Raw genomic sequence first — 12,919 nt, forward strand, 5'->3', positions numbered from 1 at the left:
GAAGCGTGTGCTGAAACTTGATACCCCGGAACCGCGGTGCCGCTGATTGGCTTCTTCGGAAACCAGACACTAATAGGAGTGTGAACCGAGGTCGCGTCATCAGTATCCAGGCAGAAGGACCTGACACAGGTTGTGACAAGGAGAAGTGAAACCAGGGCAGATGGGGACTCCCCAACACCGGGCTTCCCCGCCCCCGACGCCGCCCTGGAGCCAGAGACCCTGAGAGGCGGGCCTGGGGACCTGGGACTTGGCCTGGACGCCTCACCTACTGCACAGAGCACTCTTTGTCCCACTGTGTCCCTGAGTCGTGGACCAGGAGCTGTGTGTCACTGATTCTCCAGCATTTTGTTCTCAGGATATCTCTACAGTCTTACAAATTAGTGAGGATCCCAGGGATAATTGTGTGTCTGTGGATTATATCGATCCATATTTACCATAGTAGGAATAAAACCGGTTCAACTATTTATTAATTCATTTACAATCATATGAAAACAGAAATATTGTTTGTATGGAAAGTAACAATGTTCCCTAATAAAAGGGGGCAGTGAGAATAGTGGTTTTCTTGCATTTCACATTTTTGCAAGTCTCTTTCTTGTCTGTCTGGTTGGAAGACCACTGGATGTTCAGATTTGCTTCTGCATCTCTTGTGCTGTTTTGGCTGAAGTATATGAAAAAGTTTATGTCCCTGACCAAATATAGGAGAATAGTATGTGTCATAACCTTTTCAGATAATTATGGGAATTCATGTTTGATACTATATTAAAACTACACAGGGGCGCCTGGGTGGCGCAGTCGGTTAAGCGTCTGACTTCAGCCAGGTCACGATCTCGCGGTCTGTGAGTTCGAGCCCCGCGTCAGGCTCTGGGCTGATGGCTCAAGAGCCTGGAGCCTGTTTCCGATTCTGTGTCTCCTCTCTCTGCCCCTCCCCCGCTCATGCTCTGTCTCTCTCTGTCCCAAAAATGAATAAACGTTGAAAAAAAAATTTTTTAATAAAAAAAAAAAAAACTACACAATGTGTACTTTCTCTGAGGTCTTTGCAAACTGGAACCTGAAACAGTATCATTGACTGTGTCTTTCTGTTACATTAAGTCCATAGGCCCATCTGCACATGGAACGGATCTTGTACTAATGCATGAGTGTTTTTAAGTAACGTGTTGTGTGTTGTTTCACTAAGTAATGTAGGTGTTCCAGCATTGATTAGAGTGGAATTGAATTATCAAAATCATTTGATTTGGGGCACCTGGGTGGCTCAGTTGGTTAAGCATCTGGCTTTGGCTCAGGTCAAGGTCTCATGGTCCGTGAGTTCAAGCCTCGTGTGGGGCTCTGTGCTAACAGCTCGGAGTCTGGAGCCTGCTTAAGATTCTGTGTTTCCCTGTCTCTCTGCCCTACCCCTGCTTGCACTCTGTCTCTCTTTCTGTCAAGAATGAATAAACATGCCATCTATCACCAGAAAGTGATGTTACAGTATCACTGATGATATTCCCTGTGCTGTGCCTTTTATTCCTAAGACCTGTTCCTTCCATACCTGGAGCCTGTGTCTCCCACTCCCCTCACCCACTGTGCCCATCCTCTCAACCTCCTTCCCTCTGGCAGTCATCAGTGAGTTCTCTGTATTTATAGGTCTGATTCTGCTGTTTGCTTGTCTGTTTATTCATTTGCTTTGTTTTGTAAGTTCCATATATGAGTGAGATCACGTGGTACTTGTCTTTGTCAGTCTGATTTCGTTCACTTAGCAGACACACTGCCCTGTTTGTCCATCCATGTTGTCACAGGTGGCAAGATCTCATCCTTTTTGTGGCTGCATAATATTCTAGTGTGTGTGTATATACCACACATCTTTCTTACCCATTTGTCTGGGGGGTGGGGGGATTGGGAGGGACACAGGTTGTATCCCTGTGGCTTTTGAAACAACCTAACTCACTGAACATCATTTGGGATGAGGGCGCCCCCTGGTGTCTGGGCCCCTGTCCAGGTGCTGGACCTGAGGGAGACCCTAAGGAGGGCCTGGCTGAGGAGGAGAAAGGCAGCTGGGTCTTCTCTCCTTAGTCCTGTGGCACCCGTGGGGTGGAAGGTACGGGGACATCCCCCACTGCTCTGCTCTTGGGTGGATTCTCACTGAGAAGCCTGAGTGGGGTCTGGACTGTAAGTCAGGTAGATGTCTGAGCAGAAGCCTGGGCATCAGTGGTGAGAGGAAAAAGTTTCTGAACAGCCCTGGACTCCACAGGGGTCAGGCTCAGGGGTGAGGCGTGATTGCAGGAGAGGAGAGCTCAGGAGCCCGTGCCATTGCTGAGGTGTCTGTGTCCCTGTGCACCTCCTCCAGTCCCGTGATGGTGATACAGGGAAAACCGAAAAGTAGAAACACTTCCTGGGACTTCTATTTCTAAACGTTTCAAAACTCAGTGAAACGAAAATCATTTCTGACGTGGAAATAGCAACTCAATGTCTATACAATGCTTCATAGTGTGGACATGTACACTCACAGTTTGTGAGTGGACCCCACATCAGGCGCTGGGCTGACAGTACTGAGTCCGCTAGGGATTCTCTCTCTCTCCCTCCCTTTTCCTCTCTCTGCCCCTCCCCTGCTTGTGTACTCTCTCTCCGTCTCTCAATAAAAATAAATAAACCTTAAAAATAAAAGAATTGGTGTTTTCACTTTGGGGGGTAAATACCCAAGAGTGCAATTATTGGATTATATGACGAGTCACTATGTTGTAAACCTGAAAGGAATGGAACAGTGTGTGTAAGCTACACTGAAATACTAAGAAAAAAAAGATAATCAGAAATATTAGAGAACACTTTGGAAAAGAAGACACGAAATGTCACACACATATATTGGTAATAAATAAACACAAAGAAAATGAGAGTATGGAATATGTAGAGAGACAGGTCCTAGAGGTGTGGTGATGAGAGGATTGCAAAGCAGGGGGCTAAGACTCTCCAGGAGCCAAAGCCTCGGTCCCCTGGCTCAAGCCTGTTTGATTTTTGCAAATTGTTGACAACAGCAAGCACATACAACATAATATTTGGCATCTTGACAGGTCATGTACCTGCAGTATTTTCCATACTGGGTCATGAGTTCATCTGGCACCAGACAAAACATTCTTATCCCCAGGGTGGCACCCGGATGATGTCCTTCTGGAGAGAAGGAGCAGTCCCAGCGGACTTTTGTCCTGGGAACGAAACGGCTTTCAGTTTCTTGCTGCTCTGTCCCTTTCCTTCAGGATATTCTTAAGGTGCCTCCGGTCTGTTGTTCTCCAGCATCTCCCCCTTTCTGTTTGTATTCGGTGGACTGTAGGAGGACATTGCATAACCCGAATTGTCAGTCGATACGTTGACAGGCTCCTCATCTCTGGCACCAGACTGTACATGCAAAGACAAATACACCGCATATTAATATAAACAGAATAGCAGTAGAGAAGCTAAAAATCTTAACATGCTCTATCGGGTTTAATTTTCCTAATCCCTCTCATATACATTCTAAGACCTTAGAACCGTATAACATGTCCAGATTGGTTTTGAAAGTCTCATAGATCTCTGCTTGCAGATGTTGAATGTCCATAGACACTTTAGATTGTCCGAGCAAGTGTCTCTAACATCATTCCATGGAAATTTAGTGTTATAAAGCGGTAACAGGGTTACACATATTGATGTAGTGTTCCAATCACATTGTAATGATATTTGTCTTTGTAGGCTCAGTAATTGATCTCCCAGCAGCATCACACAGCCTGTTGTAGGCCTGCAATCTCACTGCACAGTCGACTGTCAAGATCCCGTTGTGTCTTCCAATGTTGGAGCGATTTCTCATGCCATTGTTGCAAAAATTGTACTGTCTGCACAGATTGGTGCAAAGAGACAGCCGCAGTAGCTGCGGCCGCAGTCACAGCAATAATGCCTATGAGAGCTGCAACAAGCATTCCAGCAAACCGTGGGGATCGGTGAAGAACTCACCGTAGAGCATGGTCCATCAGATACATTTCTGAAGAATGTATGGTCGAGACATGAGAACCGGCAGCCACAGGCCAGGGCGTGCTCTAAGTAAATATAAGCTTTCGGGTGACAGAGTAAAGGGTATAGGATTGTTAAAACGACATATATATGTATAATGAGCAGTTAACACAGATTATAAGGGCCTCAGAATCAATCCAAACTCTCTGTCCCTTTAATAGTATGCATGGCAAACGGACACAAGCCCGTATGTACCAGGTACTACTGACCGTGAAAGATAAAGTAGAAATGCTGCTGGAGCTGTTTTTATACTATGTGCCCTTCCAGGTATGGAAAGGGTGGGGGGCAGCAGTTAATTTCCATAGATGCTTTTGTAAGGCTCCTGGTTGTAAATGAGGACTGGGGGCAGAAAATCCCCCACTGTGCCAAACAATTGAGCCATTAGGAGTGGTGGGGATAGTATGATTATGAACCCACCATGGTAGATTTTGTAACGAATTTTTAATGCGAGCTGAGCCCATAGGGCTCCAATCAACGATGCTTCCATAGGAAGTATTTAAAGGAACTCGCCCTATGTCCCCTCTACATGCTTCCCAAGTCCCATCCATCCCATTCTGACAATGTACAAGTAGCACAAGACGGAAACACCGGAGGAGTGTCATTAATTGTAAGATTGGAGCCAATCAGAGAATGGGCTGATAGTACAAAAATATGTTTGTGCTGGGTCCCATTTTTAGTAATAGATAGCCATGCTTGAGGCTGACTTTTGAGGCTGTGTTTCCCATATCCAAAACATATAGGAGGACCTTCAATCCCTATAGTATAATCATCCATAACAGTACCTTCTTCATTTGGCCTATGTGGTCTTCTGCTGTCAAATGTCCCAGGTGTCCATTCGGTGTCATTTGTATACACTGGCATGGGGGAGTCATACCAATTGAGTCATATCCTGACTGAGAGGTGGATGAGGGATATAAGCCTAGGAAGTATAGTTATCACTGCTTACTGTAGTAGTTATAAACGCGAGCATCGCAAGGAAAAGGTGAGCAGGAGTTTGTGAGCTGCAAGTCTGCATCAATATTTTTTCAGCATCATGTGTCAACCTCTTAACTTGTCCCCAAGGAGGAGGTTACTGGTCTTCATGTGCCTCGGAAGAGGGTGTGGTGCATTGGGCACAATTATCAGTTTCTGGATGAACATTCTGTGAAAGTCTTTGACTAGTGCAGTCATGGTAAACTGAGGTCACTTGGATCCGCTCATGCCTGGGTTTCAAGCCCTGGCTGCATAACCACTGGTAGCCTTGATCTGTCGAGACACAAGCATACCATTTGTTCCACACAACAACCTCTCCCTTTTCCCAGTGTCCCTTCTCATCTTTCCAATATAACAGCTGATAAACAGGGGTGGCCTTTTTGTGCCAGTGTACCTCAGCAACAGGACATGTATGGGGTCCTTGTGTGTCCAAGAAGTTTAAAGTATATAAAGCACAGTGTGATTGTTCCCATGGTGTAGGTCTAAGTCCTTCTCCTTTCCCCCTTTTTGTTTAATTAACATAATTTTAAGTCCCTGATGAGTGCATTCTATGATCCCTTGACCTTGAGGGTTATAGGGAATGCCAGTAAGAGGAGTAGTTTGTTGGGCTGCAAAGAAGCGGGCTACCTTATGAGATACATATGCAGGGCCATTAGCAGTTTTTTTTTTTTTTTTTCAACGTTTATTTATTTTGGGACAGAGAGAGACAGAGCATGAACGGGGGAGGGGCAGAGAGAGAGGGAGACACAGAATCGGAAACAGGCTCCAGGCTCTGAGCCATCAGCCCAGAGCCCGACGCGGGGCTCGAACTCACAGACCGCGAGATCGTGACCTGGCTGAAGTCGGACGCTTAACCGACTGCGCCACCCAGGCGCCCCAACAGTTTTAATGCATTGTGGGATACCTAGAATTGCAAAGGTTTCAAGAAACTGAGCAATAACATGCATAGCCTTTTCTCTGGTACATTCCGTGGCCCAGATCTATCTGGAGAAGGTATCCACAGTAACACGCACATAAGAGAGCTTACCAAAAGCTGGAATATGGGTAACATCAGATTGCCAAAGTTCATTTGCCTGTAGTCCACGAGGATTCACTCCAGAGGTGTATGGAGCCACAGTGAGGGGCTCGCAAGATGGACGGGCACTAACAATGTCTTTTGACTGAGCATGAGTTACAGCGTGTCTATGGGCAAGCCCTCGAGCATTACTATGGTGAAGCATATGCTCCTGTTGTGTCATCTGTAAGGTGCCTTGGAATAAGTCATCAGCAATGGAATTTCCTAAGGCTAACAGGCCAGGAAGGTTAGAATGACTGTGAATATGAGTGATATATAAGGGGTGTTGCCTATGCTGTATTAATTCTTATAAATGCAAAAACAGATGATCTAATTCATTTCGTGGAACAATATGTGCGGTTTCAATATTTAGGACTGTGGGCCACACATATTGTGAACCTGTCTCAACATTGAGGGAGGCAGGTACAAGATGCGACAATTCTATAACGGCTGCTAATTCAGCCTTTTGGGTAGATGTATAGGGTGTCTGTCATTCCTTAGAAATAGGACCATGTATAGAAGCTCTACCATGACCATTTCCATGTGTAAAATATGTGTCAGCATCTGCTAAAGGCTCGTCTCGAATTCTCTTTGGCCAAACCCATGATGTAGCCTTGAGAAATGACAAAATTTGGTCCCTTGGATACTGATTGTCTAATTTCCCTATGTAATCAGACAAGGCTATTTGCCATTGTATATTAGTTTGGTAAGCCATATCACTTTGTTGATATGATAAGGGAATAATTAATTATAGAGGAGGGATCACCACCATTAAGCACACGTAGTTGGGATTGGCCTCTCCAAATTATATTCCTAATTTTATTCAGATATATGGTAAGAATTTTAGTGTCCTTTTTTGGTGAAAACAGCCATTCAGTGATTCCCCCATCCTGCCATAAGACCGCAGTGGAGAATGTGGAGCAAGAAAAGTCAATAATTGAAGAGGAACATTAAGTCGAATACGAGTGAGCTGACAATTCTCAATATGATTTTTAATCCATTGTAGGTCAGCCGCTGCCTCTTTTGTGAGGACTCTATAGCTGTTAAGGTTGGGATCAAGGGCTAATGTTCCGAGAAGATGAGATAAGCTAGAAGTTGGGATTCCCAAAGCAGGTCGCAACCAATTTATATCTTCTAGTAACTTCTGGAAATCATTTAAAGCTTTTAAATTATCTCGGCATCTTTATACTTTGGGGGGAAAGATGGTTGCTTTGTGAATTTTTGCACCAAGATAAAGGAAGGGATCTTGGGTTTGCACCTTATCCTCTGCTATTATTAGGCCGTATTTGGGTAACAATAATATAGCAGCTTGATAAAGATCTTCTACCTGTGTAGGCGTTTCTGCTGCAAAAAGAATATCATCCATGTAACGGATAATCAACACCTGTGGAAACTGAATGCCTGATTGTGAAAGCTGCGGATTAGCAAAATGCTGACACATAGAAGGGCTATTAAGCACCTTGCGGAAGCACTTTGCATTGATAGCGTTGCACAGGAACCATATGACTGTATGAAGGTACAGAAAAAGCAAATTTTTCTCTATCATCTGGCTGTAGTAGAATTGTGAAAAAACAATCTTTCAAATCTACTATAATTGATGACCAGTTCTGAAGAATCATAGTAGCAGATGGGAGCCCAGGTTGCAAGGGTCCCATAGGTTGTATAACCTCGTTTACCTTCCTTAAGTCCGTTAACATTCTCCATTTCCCAGATCTTTTTTTTATCACAAGCACCCGAGAATTCCATGGACTGGTGGACATTTCTATATGACCGGCATCCAATTGTTCTTGCACTAATTGCTCTAAAGCCTCTAATTTCTTTTTTGCAAGGGGCCACTGTTCCACCCACACCAGGGCAGTTGTTAACCATTTTGATGGTAAGGCATAACGTTGTTCAGGAACAGTGGCCCTTACACTAAATTTGAATTCTGTACAGGATATCCCAGTTCCATATAAGGAGGTTGCATTTCAGCAGTAATTGGCTTCATATGCCCATTTTCTTGTTGTCCAAGCCCTTTTACTGGATGATAGTTCATTTTGGACATCATATTGGTTGCAGCACGGGAAACATAAGGAATATTAATATATGCTCCCCATTGACTTCATAGGTCTCTTCCCCACAGATTAGTAGCTCTGTCAGTAACATAAGGCTGGATAGTAGCAGCCTGGCCTTCAGTCCCTTTACATACAAAAATTTCAACATTCTGTGGGATATCAGTAGCTTTTCCTACACCTGTAAAGACTGCGGATACAGGTCGAAGTGGCCAATTCTTGGGCCAAAACTTAGAAGCAATGATGGTGACATCAGCTCCTGAGTCTACCAGGCCAGTAAACAATTTTCCATTAATTTGTAAGGTCATCTCAGGCCTTCTGTCCTTTTGCCAAGATACCGGTTTGCCAGTAGGTCCAAACCCTCCCTGCCGTTCTATCGTCACGGAATTTAAAGCAATGTAATTAGTTGAGCAATGGGATCTCCTGCCATGACACAGTAAGGAACAGAAGTACTAACCATTCCTAAAATTTCATCCTTAAAATCAACATCTATAATTCCTAAGTGGACATGAACTCCCTTGGATGTAAGACTACTTCGTCCAATAAGACGGCCAAGGGACCCTGAAGGAAGAGGGCCATAAATCCCAGTTTTAACCTTATAAATTCCCAAGGCAGATTCCAGGACCAGGGAATCTGGGGCTGGGATATCTAATGCAGAGCTCCCTCCTGTGGCCTGGAGGGGGTCATGGACGGATTTGCATGAAGAGTCCCTTTGCTCACAGGATAACAATGTAGAATCTGATTCTCCATATTGTTTACATTAGGGCCTGGGGGCGGGGGGTGGATTATGCCTTTTCCCCAGGGAGACAACAGGGGAGCTCCATTCTTATGGAATTTAGATCCACATTGATTTGCAAAGTGACAGCCTTTATTGCATGGGTCCCATAACCCAGGAGGTTTAGTATTTCCTTCTGGTGGCCTAGGGGGATCACAGCAATTGTTAGGACTCTAGGACTCAGCTGTGGACAATCCCTTTTACAATGTCCCAATCTGCCACAGCGAAGACACTTGGACTGTTTGTAAGGTCCAGTGCCTTGAATAGCCCCTGCCAGTAGCCCCATTTTATATACCTCTGAGCCAATATCTTCACAGGCCTTTAAATAATCACTTAAATCACCTCATTGAGACTTCACTGGGCATAAAGCTCGTTGGCATTCCTTATTAGCATTATCAAAAGCCAGCAGCAGTAAGAGGAGATGGAGTAAGCCCGCCAGAGAAACGGTTTTTATAATAACATCCTTTAGCCCATCCATGAAATCTACATCGGGCTCCTTAGGACTCTTTAACTTGAACAAAAGAGGTTGTAGCCTGTCCCGGGGTAGCTATTTTCTCCCAGGCACCAAGGCAGCACAACTAACTTGTATCATCATACTGAAGCTGAACCTGTATGCCAAACCATTGTCCAGTCTGGTAAGTTGTTCTCCGGTAATGGTAATGGGCACAGGAGCATTGGCGGTGGCATCACGCCAGGCCTGTATCTGTGCTTCTTCATCCCACCAAGTTCTAAACTGCAAAAATTCAGAAGCACTTAGAACAGTGCGACCTAGGACCCCCCAGTCCCATGGAATGAGTGGCTCTGAATTCGCTAAACCAGACACCAATCCCAACCTATAAGGGGAATTAACACCATATTGTGTGCAAGCCTGTTTCAAATCCTTAATGACCTTAAAACTTAAAGGTAATGATGATCAAGTCGTTGCCCTCCCTGAGGATATTGCTGATGAGGAGGAATTTGGGTAATGTGGAGAGTATAAACTGCAGCCATACTAGCCATTAATTCATTGTCCCCCCCAGGTTTAGCTTGTTGAAGCATCTGCATCATGGGGGAAACAGGAACTGTGATGCTCCGAGCAGAAGTATCAAGAAATGGGTTTTTTGAATAAGCGGAACATTTAGTTTCCTCAACAAGATCGACCGGCTCAGGACCGTGGGGCAGTGCAGGAGGCAGGTGTCCAGAGGCTTGAGCTGCAACTATCTCTGGGCCATTAACCAGGGACCCCCATAGGTTTCTGTCCCTCTGGTGGTGGGCCTAGGGGCTGGGCTCCCGGTCCTCATTATCCACAAGCTCATGATCACTTTCAACCAGTGAGGGGTTGCGAGAACCAATGCCCCCTTCTTCCCCGGATTCTGACTGCAAGGGCTCCAAAGCCAGGGAAATACATAAAGACCATAGGGACAGAGGGATTACTTTTCTTTTTGATGAGCTAGTGGAAAAGCACCTAAGACCAATTCCATATTTTCTGATTCAAAGCATTTTTGCCAGAGGGTGTAAACTGGTAACAATGTTTCTTTACCAAATAAAACAAATCCTCAAACGCAGAAGGGTTCACCTCTACCCCTGAGCTCTTTAAAACTCTGCAAGAGCTAAATATATGAGTCCTAACTAGATGAGGTAGAATTCCCCATACTTACCCTGCAGAAATCCCGAAGGCTGAGCTTCCCGGCTCCAAAGTTCCCTTCAGTTCCCGTGGCACTTCTTCAGCAGTGTGGCAAACATCCACCTTCAGGTCCCTGTTCTGGCGCCAGCTGTAGAGAGACAGGATCTGAAGGTGCAGTGAGGGGAGAATTGCAAAGCAGGAGGCTGACTTGTTGCATCCACATGACTCCTGAAACAGAATGCTATGGCACCAGTGACAATCACAGCAAAGTTTATTGCAATGAGAGGCAAGGCCAACAGAGGGGACCACCACTTTGGCTCAGAGTGAGGCCTCGAACAGCCGGGGTATGGAGTTTTTATAGCTGACCACATCATCTTATCATCACCTGGGAACAGAACAAAGAAACAGCTCCCAGATGAGGTGCAAACAGTTCCCGGATGCGGTGATTATTCTAGACTTTCTGCCCTTAAGTCACAACCAGTTCATCTCCTTGACCCTGCCTCTTGATGCCATTTTTCTTTGAACTTTTGTTCCCTTAATTGGTGAAGTGTAATTTACAAGATTATGAAGCCTAATTTACAAGAGGAAAGCAAGGCTGTTATCTCTTAACCTTCAGAGTCAAAACAAAGCTGTTATTTCTCAAGCTAAAGTGTCAACACAAAGCTGTTATCTCTCAAGCTATAGTTTAACCCTTTCAGACTCTCCAGGAACCTAAGCACCAGTCTCCTGGCTCAAGCCTCTTTTATTTTTGCAAATTGTCTGATAACAGCAAGCACATACAACGTAGTATTTGGCACCTTGACAGGCCATGCACCTGCAGTGTATTTTATACTGGGTCATGGGTACATCTGGCACCAGACAAAACATTCTTATCCCAGGCCTGATGTCCATACTATGTTTTTCTGGAGACAACCAGCAGTCCAGGCGGCCTTTTGCCCTGGGAATGAAACTGCTTTCAGTTTTTTGCTGTTCTGTCCCTTTCCTTCCAGACATTCTTACGGTGCCTCCCGCTTCTTGTTTTCCAACAGAATAAAAAATTGGACCAAAACTTAGTATCTTCAACTTGGCAAAGGTAAAAGTAGGTGAGGAGAGTGTCCAACAAAGGGTCAGGAAAATACACCGTCATAAAGGATAATGGGAGTGATGACTGGTATAAAAATTTTCAAGGGTTCTGCAAAATGTCTCCACAATTGAAGTGTGCTGATACTGTGACATAGACATTCTCTTTTAGGAGTTCAAGCTTTTTAAAAGTTTTTTATTTCTTTATTTTGACAAAAATGAGAAAGAGTGCACGCAGGATTGGGGAGAGGGGCAGAGAGAGGGAGAGGAGAGAGAATCCCAAGCAGTCAGACACCAGGCTGGGTCTCAGGAACCCAGAGATCATGAGCTGAGCTAAATCAAGAGGCTCATGCTTACCAGACTAAGCCACGCAGGTAGGAGTTTATCCTAAGGAGATAATCACATGTGTTCTCAAACATATATTTTCAGGGGGGTGCCTGGGTGACTCAGTTGGTTAAGTGCCAGACTTCGGCTCAGGTCATGATCCCAAGATTTGTGAGTTTGAGACCAGTTCAGGCTCTGAGCTAGTAGCTCAGAGCCTGGAGCCTGCCTTGGATTCTGTGTCTCTCCCTCTTTCTGCCCCTCCCATTTTCATGCTCTGTCTCTCAAAAATAAATAAACGTTAAAAAACTTCAACACTAGGGCTCCTGGGTGGCTCAGTTGGTTAAGCCTCTGACTTCAGTTCAGGTCAGGATCTCATGGTTTGTGAGTTCGAGCCCCACATCAGGGCTCTGTGCTGACAGCATGGAGCCTAGAGCCTGCTTCAGATTCTGTGCCACCCCCCACCCCCAATCCTCCCCAACTCATGCTATGTCTGTGTCTCTCTCAAAAGTAAATAAACGTTAAAAAGTATTTTTTTAAAAAAACTTCACCACTATATTTTCAGGGATGTTTCTTGAATTGTGGTTTATAAAAACAAAGAATGGAACTATATCTAGTGCTAGAATCAATACAATAATGATAAGTATAAGTAGTGGAATATATCTCAGGCATTATACCCATGTGATGTACACAGAGGGTCAAAGTTAATCATCAAAGCAAACCCATGAGGCACCCCCTACGGGATCCCTTTGTACACACAGGGAGAGGGAGACTCAGGGAGGATAAGAAGGTAGTGGAACCAGGGTTCAATCCAGAACGTTTGCACTCAGAGGCTTTGTCGACTTGTCTTTCTTTGGTTCTCTGTCCATCAGGAGGTGGGTATGAGTGTGTACTCCATGCAAGTGAACTGTTGCAACGTTCCAGAATGTTCTGCGATGGGAGGCTGGTAGGCTCAGAGCCTAAGAGGACATTAAGAGACAGTGGGACTTGCGTGCTCAAATCAAACTAAAGCCCATCATCCCATGTACATCTCGAGGCTTCCAGAGGCTCAATGTCAGCTGACTCCAGAGGTAAATCGA

The 12,919-nt window shown here is 44.9% G+C and overlaps 2 protein-coding genes and 1 long non-coding RNA gene across 4 annotated transcripts in view; 2 read left to right on the forward strand and 1 right to left on the reverse strand.

The window, feature by feature from the left end:
• Positions 1 to 12,919, forward strand: part of LOC115513706 (DLA class I histocompatibility antigen, A9/A9 alpha chain) — a 253,834-nt gene that overhangs the window by 147,234 nt on the left and 93,681 nt on the right. The window lies entirely within an intron of this gene.
• Positions 1 to 12,919, forward strand: part of LOC115513705 (DLA class I histocompatibility antigen, A9/A9 alpha chain) — a 165,112-nt gene that overhangs the window by 58,508 nt on the left and 93,685 nt on the right. The window lies entirely within an intron of this gene.
• On the reverse strand, positions 317 to 10,770 carry LOC116737748. 2 transcript variants are annotated; one of them, XR_004343610.1, is made up of 5 exons: positions 10,495 to 10,770; positions 4,788 to 5,250; positions 3,949 to 4,046; positions 3,048 to 3,360; positions 317 to 407 (listed from the first exon to the last, which is right to left on the reverse strand). It is a non-coding gene; the product is annotated as an uncharacterized LOC116737748 (long non-coding RNA). The 2 variants fall into 2 exon arrangements; XR_004343609.1 differs by lacking the exon at positions 317 to 407 and having other exon boundaries at positions 2,815 to 3,360.

The sequence above is a fragment of the Lynx canadensis genome, chromosome B2 (assembly GCF_007474595.2).
Source record: "Lynx canadensis isolate LIC74 chromosome B2, mLynCan4.pri.v2, whole genome shotgun sequence".
In the NCBI taxonomy this organism is placed as follows: Eukaryota; Metazoa; Chordata; class Mammalia; order Carnivora; family Felidae; genus Lynx; species Lynx canadensis.